Consider the following 11,191-nt stretch of genomic DNA (forward strand, 5'->3'; position numbering starts at 1 on the left):
ATTGTTTGTTGTTTTAGTTTCATCAATTCTTTTTTTATTCTTTTTACAGCTTATTTTCTTTTGAACAAATCTTGTAATTTTAATGGTTGAACAAGTTTTTCTTGATAAAATCGATTTTTGGATAAGCTCTCAGTATGCACGCGTTCGTAAATTTCTTCTTGTTCTTGAAACCAAATATTTATTGCGAGTTTAAAAAGATTTTTTTCTTTGAAATGTATAAGTCATTATATAAATATCAAATAACATTATTCACATGTATAAAATTTTGATACATGACAAAATTATATTGTTTTATAGCCCATTGGGTATAATTTATTACACAGTTATAAAAAACACCAAGTCGTTCATCGGTAATATAATAATTCTAATAATTACATTTAAACATTCTAAATAAATAAAATAGGATTTGTCGTTGTATCCAAAAAATAGAGAATGTGTAGAAAATACGAAACTATCAGAATAAAAAGAAGAAAATGAATTGTCTTCATAAAAAAAATGAACTGTCATCATAAAAAAAAAATGATCTGCATAATAATCACTAAATAATAATCCAAGATTTATTTTTAACAATTGCATTTCGAAAGACATTCTTCTGAGTGCTAAACTTCTATTGCACAAGTCTTTTAATGTTAATGTTTGTTTACACAAGCATATTGTTGTTTCTTTACAAAACCATATTGTATTGTTAATATTAAAATCGTATTCATGAATGTCTTTACTTCTTGAAAGTTGTGGTAAATAATATAAATTTATATTTTCTCCATTGCTCATTTATATATTAGTTATCTAAAAAAATATATAAAAAATGTAATATGAAAAAAATATGAAAAAAACGTCAGTGATTATAAAAATTATAAAGTTCTTCTTGTTTGGCGTTTATAACTTTGGTCGGATAATATTGTCCTTCAGGTGAGTATACAGGAGGTAATTTTTTATTTTGTTCACAAGTCATCCACAAATTCATGGTTTCTTTTTATGTAGGTAAGCAAGGCAATTTATCATGATATTTTTTGTATATATCTTTTCTTCCGATGACGTCGCAAATTTGCAATATATAGTAAAATTTACTTTTCACACTTTTATAAATGTTACCATTATCGTCTACAATAACGTTTTCTTTTATATAATCTGTAATGTCAAAGCTTTTTTTAACTTTTCTTTGACTCCGGACGGTAAATTCAATATATATCTGATATTTTTAATATTGTCTCTAGTAAACTCGTTTGCCATCTGTCTTAAAACATCTGATGGGTTTATTTTTTTTTTGTTAATCTAAAAAAAATAAAGTTTTTAATATATAAAATGTTTACGAAAAAAAAGGATATATAAAAAAGTATATATAAAATAGAATACAAAAAAATAATACTGTTAATAGTGTTATAAAATACATTTTTTTTATTCAATAGAAAAGTAATGTATAAAGTATTGTTAATTATAAAGTTTTTAAGTTCTGGATGATTAATAAAACTTTGAAAACCAACAGGTACGTTGTATGCTTCTTTGGGCTTATCAAAACTTTTGGTACCATAATTAGAAAATTTAGAATGATTTTTTAATAAAATGGTGTGAGTATAATGTTTGTCGTAATTTCTAAAACTACATACCACTTTTTTAGCAAATGGTCATTTTTATGCATGATTGTGTATCAGTTGAAAATAGTTTGACATGTGGTTGTCTTTTGTACCGCAACCATAAGTTTTCTTGCTATAGAGATAACTTTCGCTAGTATAAACTGGAAGCGTATAAAAAGGCTCGTTGGATAAGAGTCTCAGATCCATTTGATCTAATTTTATAGTTTGGATGTCTTTAAATGGATATCGTGTTACCTTTTTTTCTTTGTTAAACACGTTTTGATAAGTGACTGTTTTTAATTCTAACAATTCATTGTTATTTTCTTCAATGATTTGATGTAGTTTTGAAATTTTGTTATTGACTTTTTTAATTTCCTTGTTATCTTCTAGTGCTTTAGCCAAAAAATTTAATTTTTCGTTTAAATTTTTCATGGTAATCATACAATTGTTAATGGAGAGATTTAAATAATTCAAACATTTCTTCTGTTCTTCGTAGTATTGGTTCTGTGTTTCTTTGTAGTGTTGAAAGTAAATGACACTCTGTTCGTCGTACTCTTTCTTATCAATAGAGGTGTTGCAAAAAAACATAGTTTATGTTTAACTTTAAATTCGAATTCATATTCACATTCATGATTTAAAAGATCTTTGACTTTTTTCTTGCAAACAAAACATTCGTAGTTAAACTTGTCATTTGCACATACTTGTTGATGCACCATTAATTGTTCCATAGGAAAAGGCAATTGAAAAAACAGCAACATGTTGTTAGACATTTTATTAGTTGCTAAAAAAGAAACTATACATTTATATAAAAAATGATTACAAAACATTACATAAAGTAACAAGTCTTTAACAAAAAAATAAATCATTTAAAAATTATAAATTTTTATTATTTCGGCTAAAGTAAAGACAATTTTTTTTTGTAGCTACATCTATTTTTTCATCTGTTGTTTCTTTATATATGATTTGTCTTAGTTCTTTTATTTTTACAGTTTCATCGTAAATGAATTTAAATTTTTCTTCAAATTTTTTAGGATCAATAACATCTTTTTGTTGAAGATTTTGTATTGCTTCATCCACTTTATCGATAGCGCATAACAATTGATAATTTATATATTCTTTTAAAGAATTGAAAAAATTTAAAAAAGCCATACGATAAGCCGTTTTATTAGTTGCTAAAATGGTAATTTAACACATTTAAAAATAAAAAATATAAAAAATTAGAGGTAACAAAAAAATTATCAATTTCATCATTAATAATCTCTATATTATTATAAATGTCAAGGTTTTTAAATGATATAGTTTCTATTTTTTCATCCTCTTCTAAAAATTGTTCAAATCCTGGGTACATACTGTCATCTAATAATTCGTCTAAAACTTCATCAAAATAAAACATTTCGTTATTACTTTCAATGTCGCTTTCATTTTCGTCACTTTCTTCTTGTTTGTTATCTTGTAAATTTAAAAAAAACTGCGGGTGAACCAATATTTCGTTCTGTTCTTCCATTTTTCTAAGTAAAAAAATTATCTGATCATGATATCAATAATAAGTTTAACTTTATACAAATGGCTTTCTTTATAAATTATTAGTTCACTCATTTTTAATTATCTAAAATAAACGTATATTTAAAAAACAAAGTTATAAAAAAACTAACTTTGGTAATTCTTCCATTTTATTAACAAAATTATTTAATTATTCTATATCAATATTGTCTACATCAATATTGTCTATATTTATATTGTCTATTTCTTCTAACATTTCTTCTTCTAACATTTGTCTTTTTAATTCTTCTATATATTTTTCACAATCTGATTGGTTTGTCTCTTCTTCTTCTTCTTCTTCTTCTTCTTCTTCTTCTTCTTCTTCTTCTTCTTCTTCTTCTTCTTCTTCTTCTTCTTCTTCTTCTTCTTCTTCTTCTTCTTCTTCTTCTTCTTCTTCTTCTTCTTCTTCTTCTTCTTCTTCTTCTTCTTCTAACATTTGCATTTCTAATTCTTCTATATATTCTTCAAAATCTGTTTCGGTCATCTCTCCTTCAAAATCCATCTCTTCTTTTGATGATAAAGAAAACAAATCGTGAAAACAAATAGAAATTTCATTTATAAACTGTCCATAGCTTTATAAAAAAATATCGATTTAAAAATATATAGAAAAATAATTAGTAAACAAATATTTATATAAAAATATTCTTACTCTCCGCAGCTTTTTATAAATTGTTTCATTTTTTTAAAGTATTTTTAATATATTTGTTAGCTGAAAAAAAATACAAATAAAAAAAGATTATTGAAAAATAAAGTTTTTTAAGATTTCCATTGTTTCCATTACGTCGTTTATAAGCTCCTTATTTTTTTTTTGTTGAAATATCTTACGACCAACTCCAAAACGCATCGTATAAAACTTTTACTGCATCGCTTTTATTTTGTGTAATTGTATGGCTTTCTGCGGCTCTCTCTAGAAACCGATAAAGTTTTTCTGATTGTACATCTATAAGAAAAGAGGAAGCTTTTATAAAAATTGTTATTATTGTTTTTTATGTTAAAGTGTAAAAAATTATCTATTTGATAGTTATACGGCCGCACTTGCTTTATTGGTATTTTTTTACCATTTTGGAGAATGTAAAATTATTAAAATAGGCGTCGGAATAAATTTCGTATTTAATTTTAATAATGATTATGTATTTTATTTTTACTGAAAAAAAAATATTTTCAAGTTGGTTAATTTATATATAAATATTGTGTTGTTTTATCTTGTAATAAAAAATATATATAAACTTTATGTAAAATGACATTTTTTTTAAAAAATGCCAAAAATAAGGTATACTCTAGATCAATAAATACTGTAAATATGGCACGTACAAAAACAACAGTTTCTAGAACAAAAAAATTAATCCAAACACAAACTGCTACAAAACAGAGTTCAACATCGACTCAGACTAAAAGCGAGTATTTACCGAGTAATTGTAAAAGAATCTTATTTTGTTTACGAAGAAGAAATAATAGATATAAAGATAATAAAAGAAACCGTAAACTAGGAAGAGTGGTAAAAGAAAAAAACGTTGGGTTCATACAGCTAAACCATATGTCGATATTAAACATCAATTAAAAGAAGCAAATATAAGACGCAAAAACAAAAATACAAAATGTATTTACATATAAAAATAATATATTTATAATTTAAGATACAATGCTCTGTTTATTAGATATTTCGTTTTTCTCAACGCACTCCTCTTTTTTTAATTTTTCGACCTATTTTATTCTTTTCTAAAATATAAAATAAAAAAACTCGTTTAATATATGTTATTTTATTATAAAAATATAAAAAAAAAACTTACTTTTTCATTAGAAAAATCAATTTCTTCGTTTAATGTTTTTTGTTTTTCATCCTGTTTTTTTTCATCTTTTTCTAATTTTTTTATATGAAACAACCTCTCATATATCTCCTCGTCATCTTCTATGACAAAAAACTTGCTCTGGAATTGTTATGTTGAGCGGATTAAATTCTAACTCTTGCGGAATACACTCGCCTTCTTCGATTTTAACCATTTTACTTTGTTTTACAAGACGTGTTCGTGCCATTTGAATTTGTTAGCAAAAAACACGCTTTTTATGTAAAAAAAATTTAATCTCTACAGATTAGTATGTATAAAAAACAAAGTGATGTAACTTTTTCTAATGAAATGAAAATGTTGTGTCATTTCTATATAAGATAAAAGAGATTAAAAAACGTAGGAAACAACTTTTTAAAAACTCTATGATGGAAAAAAACTCTGCGATAAGTGTTAAAACAATATGTTAAATAAATTCAAAACAACGAGAAACATCACGTCGACGTAGCATTGTGCATTCGCATTCCGCACTATGTTTCAATTGCCATGCATGTCATTACCCGTTGTGGGTTCAAATCTCGCATAAGGCATAAAATATCATTCTATGTTAAAAAACGTTGGGTAGCAATAATCGGCGAGTAATTTCAAGAAAGTTTAGAAAGTTTAATGTCAACAACGTTGGGTAGCAATGCTTGGCGAGTAATGTCTAGAAAGTTTAGAAAGTTATATGTTAACAAGGTTGGGTAGCAATACCCGGCGAGTAATGTCTAGAAAGTTCTATGTTAACAACGTTGGGTAGCGAAGCTCGGCGAGCATTGAGTAGCATATACTCGGCTAGTGATGTCTAGAAAGTTCTATGTTAACAATGTTGGGTAGCACTACTTGGCGAGCGTTGGGTAGCAATACTCGGCGAGTACGTCTGAGTGTGTGAGAGCAGTGAGCGTACGAGTGTGTGAGTAAGCAGGTTATCGAAATCAGGCAGGACTAAGTAAGTTAAGTAAGGATTAAGTAAGGCTAAGTAAGTAAGTAAGTAAGATAAAAAAAACGGCCGAAAAAAAATAAACACTATAAGAAAACTATAGGTAAGTAGGTCTACAAAGAGAAAAGTGTCAGGGTGACAAAATGTTTTTTATGATGTAAAAAAAAAAGATTTATAAAAAAAGACAAGTCAAAAAAAAATACAAGTCAAAAAAAATTAGATACGTACAACAGATGGTGTTGATTTTTCAGTTGTAAGACGTAATTTATTTCCATTAAATTATTATAAAAGCAATTTAAGACCGAAAAATACAAGCAAACTTCCAAAGTATACAGTAGATGGTCAATTTCCTTTCAATAGATATGTTTTTTTTGAATTTTTTGATTAAACTTCTTTTGATGAAAATGAATTAACAAATCCTAATAATTTAGAATAAGAACTTTAAGACGTAGAAGAAATAAGGAAAATTTAAGAAAATATAGCGTCAAATTTGTAGAAAAGCACACATGTGTTATCGAAAAACAAAAAGTAAGTATAAAAACAATAAACAAAGTGGTCATTTCGATCGAGTGGGCAAACTAATATATCGTTTTGTTTTTACTTCTATTGATCATAAAAAACAAAGAAATTAAATTTTTTTAAAAAAATTATGAGAAAACGTTATAGGAAAGGTAAAAGAAACACCTTTTTACATAAAAGGCGTAAAGCACACCCTAGAACTTATCTTGTTTTAATCGGTAAAGGTAGAAAACGTTTACTTAGAAAACGTGGTAAATTTTACCTTGGTAGCCGATTAGGAAATATACCCTCACTTGGTACTGTATTTAAAACAGTATTTTAACAGCATTAAAAAAAAGTATTAAAAAAAGGCACACCATTATAGATCTTTTTTATAAAAAATGTATTCATTACAGAAGTGTAAGAAGACTCATCGAAGAATTCAAAATAAAAGTTATTGCAAAAGTTGTTTTGAACAAGCGTTTTTAAGGCATGTGAAAGAAAATTGGAACGATTATATGTTGTTGTTAAAAGAAATAAATAAATACAGTCAATATAGAAACAGAATAAAAAACTTAAGAACAGATACGAGCAAACGAGGAGAATACATATTTATATACGAATACAAAGATGGAATGACTGAAATCATAGGTGGAAACAAAAATCATGGAAACTCAAAAATATCTACTTCTTTTGGTGGACTTGTATTAGATTATGATATTGTAAATAAATTATATACAATAAGTCATGTAAACAATGGTGTATTTTATTTTGGTTAAGAAATACCAAAAATTTATTGTTAAAAAAAATATTAAATGCTGTTTTTTCTGTTTTTTTTTTTTTTTAAATTAACTATAAATGAATTTTTTTTTTAAATAAAAAATTCATTTGAAAAAAAATTTACAAGACTTTTACAACTCACTTATATATTTAGAAAGCTCTTGCTGTACAGGCAATGATAGTTTAAAAATGTTCAGGGTAATTTTAAATTATTTTTTTGATTGGATGGTGGTAAACAAATTAAAGTAAGTCGTTCTAATAATAACGCTCGTATTGATTTTATTTATGATGAAAACAAACTTTTTGAATTTGAAATGTTATATGAGGATTTTGTTAACCTAATCAAAGACTCTTTTGATATTTGGTTACTCAAAGAAGAAAGTCAAATATAAAAAAAAAATGGATTTTGAAACATATGTAGAAGAGCTATATTATTTTCCACGTTTAGCAAAGTTTTATAGCGAAGCACTTAATAGTTGTGATGAAGATACTATATTTTGGATTTTCAATCCTAACGAATATATTAAAGCTACTCGTTTAAATGATAATTTAAATATTGTTTTTATATATGAAAACGGACAAGAAAAACATTTTGAAATATTATTTTGAAAGTTTTCACGTTTTGTTAAAAAATCTTATGAAACATGGTTCATGAAAGAAAAAAGCAGGAACGTTATAGACGTAAGAAAACGTTATAGACGTAAACTCGAAAAACACGTCGCGGAAGAGGAATAGCTGTTTATGTCTACCTAAAAATGTAACAAACGCTTTGCAAGTGGGTTCGCTATTATTCAGTTTAAAAAAAGCGTGGAAAGACAAAAAACCAAACGCTGATACAAAACCTATTGTTACAAAAATCTGTTAACCCCTTATATGCCGCCCGATAAAGTATTTGAAGTGTATAAAAAATTACATTTTGTAAAAAGTATTACATAAATTCATGTAAAGAATAAATATATACATTGAAATGATTATTGCCTTGTTTTTCTTCTTGTTTTATTTTATTTTATAATGTTTTATGAATACTGTCTTTTTACCATTGCAGGTACCTCCTACTATTTTCGACATATTTATTTTTGCAGACTTTTTGTATTCGTATTTGTTTAACATAACTCTTTTTTTTTTATTGAAATAGTGCACGAGGAAAAATATAACCAAAAAATTTTTCCTCGTGCACTATTTCAATGAAAATTTATCTTTATTCTTTTTCTCTCTAAAGATAACAAAATAGAGGTTGCCATAACCTTGACAGGTCAAGCACTTTTCTTTTATGAACTCTTCTAGCAGTGATTGTTTCATGTTTGTTATAATAAATTCAACCCCACTTGTCTTTTTATTTCTTTTTTAGTCATGACATCATCAATAGGATTATCTAAAAATTAATTTATGGTCTTTAATGGAGAATAATTGTTCAAGTATATTCTATTCATTTCTTCTTATTGCATGTAATAAATATTTTCTTCGTTTAGCACAGAAGGAATAGTATTAATATCTAATATGGATAACTTATCCCAAGTGCATTCGTTATTAGTTCTAGAAAACCAGCGTCCATAAAATAACTTTTATTTTCATTTTGAGCCAATACTTGTTTTTTAAAAATATCATGATCCAAAGGAATTTGTTTTGTTTTTATAGACAATAGTTTTTGATCCGGATAAAGATTTATTTGAGTTATGTCAGAAGCATGCAGAGTTGTTACTTCAAAAAAAATAAAGATTTAGCAGTTTGCACAATGAAGGTAAATAAATTTGATCACAATATAAAACATTATCAGTTCGAAATAAAAGAACTACAAAATAGGCAGCATATGCTCCACATAAACTACTATCATTCCATTGAAAAGGAAATTTGTTATATGAAAAAAACACATTTTAAATTCCAGTCATAGAGCTATATTGAAAATTAAATTTAATAATCCGATTAAATTCGTGATTATTTGTAGTCCATTCTGTTGGGAAATGGTGTGTTTGTCGTATATAGGAACTAATTTTAATTTCGTTATAGTTGATATTAATAGTCTAAATTAGTACATTGGTTATAATTTCTTTTACAGCTTCAAACAAATGTCTATTATATCTTAAATAGTTTGGAATTTGTTGCAGTACACTTTCTTCTCCTAAACTATCAAAACAAAAAAATGAGCATTGTCTATTTTGATCAACGCTCTCCAATGTAGTCTAGCTTCTTTTGTAGTTTCATTATTATAAATAATAAATAACTATTTTTTTCTTATTATTAATAATATGAATATGTGTTTGGGTTTGACTGAGTTCATCAAAGGCATAAACGCCTATAAAATAATTTTTAAATTCAGTTTTTAAAATAATGAGACAAAAATTCATTTGTACACAGTTGTTATTCTTCTTTTTCTTAATCAAAAAAACTTGTAATAAATAAAGTTAAAATAGCGTGTAATATATTCACAAATAAAGTTTTTTTATCACTGGTTCCATCCTTTATATATCCTTTAATGTTTCTTTTAACAGATTTCCTTTTAAAGCACCATTTAGTTTTTCTGTTAAAGATGAGACAGTAGGTATTATTATTGTTGTAGACGTGTCTACGAATCCAGCCGTTTGATCACCATCTGTTTGATCCAAATTCGACCTAATATCTCTTTCTAGTAATAAAACAGTAAGTTTGGATTTATAGTATTTAGCAATATAGTTATCGTTCACAAGTTCTTTTTTCAATTTGTCAAATTAGTCAAGATGAATGTGACAGAGACAAAATACGAATTTAATATTGTATTTTATAAAAAGGCTCATATCGTAAAAGATATTCTTTGTTTGATAAAAATAGAAAGCAAAATATATGGATTCAAATAAAACCGTTTTTTATTCCCCAAAACTAGCAGATAACCTAGTTATTTTAACAACGAACCTTTATGTTTAGAACATTTTCACCCGAAACAAAATAAACAAAAGAACACACTTTTGAACATTGTCCTAAATACAAAACACTCATGATTTCTTTATATTTTAAAGAATTTGTGAATGGCTTCATAAAATAAGGTTGTGTTGATAAATATACAAAGTCATGCGGCGACGAATACAAACATTTTATTACTTTAATTAAAGATAATATAACATGTAAATATATTTAAAAAAAACAACAAATGTCAATGTTTTGATAATATATATTATATAGACAAACTTGTATATCAACTTTTTGTTTTGGAAAAAAAATAAAAAATAAAAGTCTTGTTTATATTCCTTCGTTTTCCGTAATATAATACTTGGTGAAATGGAGTTTTTGTGCTTAGGTTGATTCGATATCACTATATCGTTTTTGTAATAATAAAATTCGTCTTTTTTTCTGTATAAAATCATTGATATGCTAAAGTTTCTTTTAAAGAAACAAATCCATTGAGCTGTAGAAAACAATTTTGTTAAACTTTTATCATGAAAATTGCACCGATCAAAAGCTTTATAAAAAAAAACTACATCTCCTTCTCTTTTGACTTTTTCTTTTATAAAATAACTATAAATAGGTGTAGGTGTATAGATGGTATAATATCCATTATAAAAAAATTTGTCGCGATATGAAAAATAAGGTTTTTGCAGTCACAAAGGGTACAGATTCTCAAAAATTTTAAAACTTTTCTTCATCTCATCACATTTCCATTTGTTGGTGATGTGAGGAATCAAAAAATAATATTTTAAAGATAATTTAAGTTTGCTTCTCCATGAACACCATTTATTTTGATTTCTTCTTGTTGTTTTGTAATAGAGTTTATAAATTTTAATAAACTCGTCAATTTTTTTCTTTGTTCTTCGTATTGTTTTTCCACCGTTGTTTTTGTTATATTTAAAAAATCAGCATTTATCATTTGACATATTTCAAGCATATTTTTTATCCATGATGGTGATTGTTTTGCAAAACTAACATATTCACGAGTAGATTTTTCAAATAAATGAAGATTATTTTTATAGTCTTTAGCTATAAAAATATAATACAAACCAATGAGTTTTTCTTCTGCTAAGTTTAATCTCAAGTCCCATTGTTTTAAATAGGAAAATATAATATCTGGCCATTCTTCA

The sequence above is a fragment of the Hydra vulgaris genome, chromosome 04 (assembly GCF_038396675.1).
Source record: "Hydra vulgaris chromosome 04, alternate assembly HydraT2T_AEP".
Taxonomy (NCBI): Eukaryota; Metazoa; Cnidaria; class Hydrozoa; order Anthoathecata; family Hydridae; genus Hydra; species Hydra vulgaris.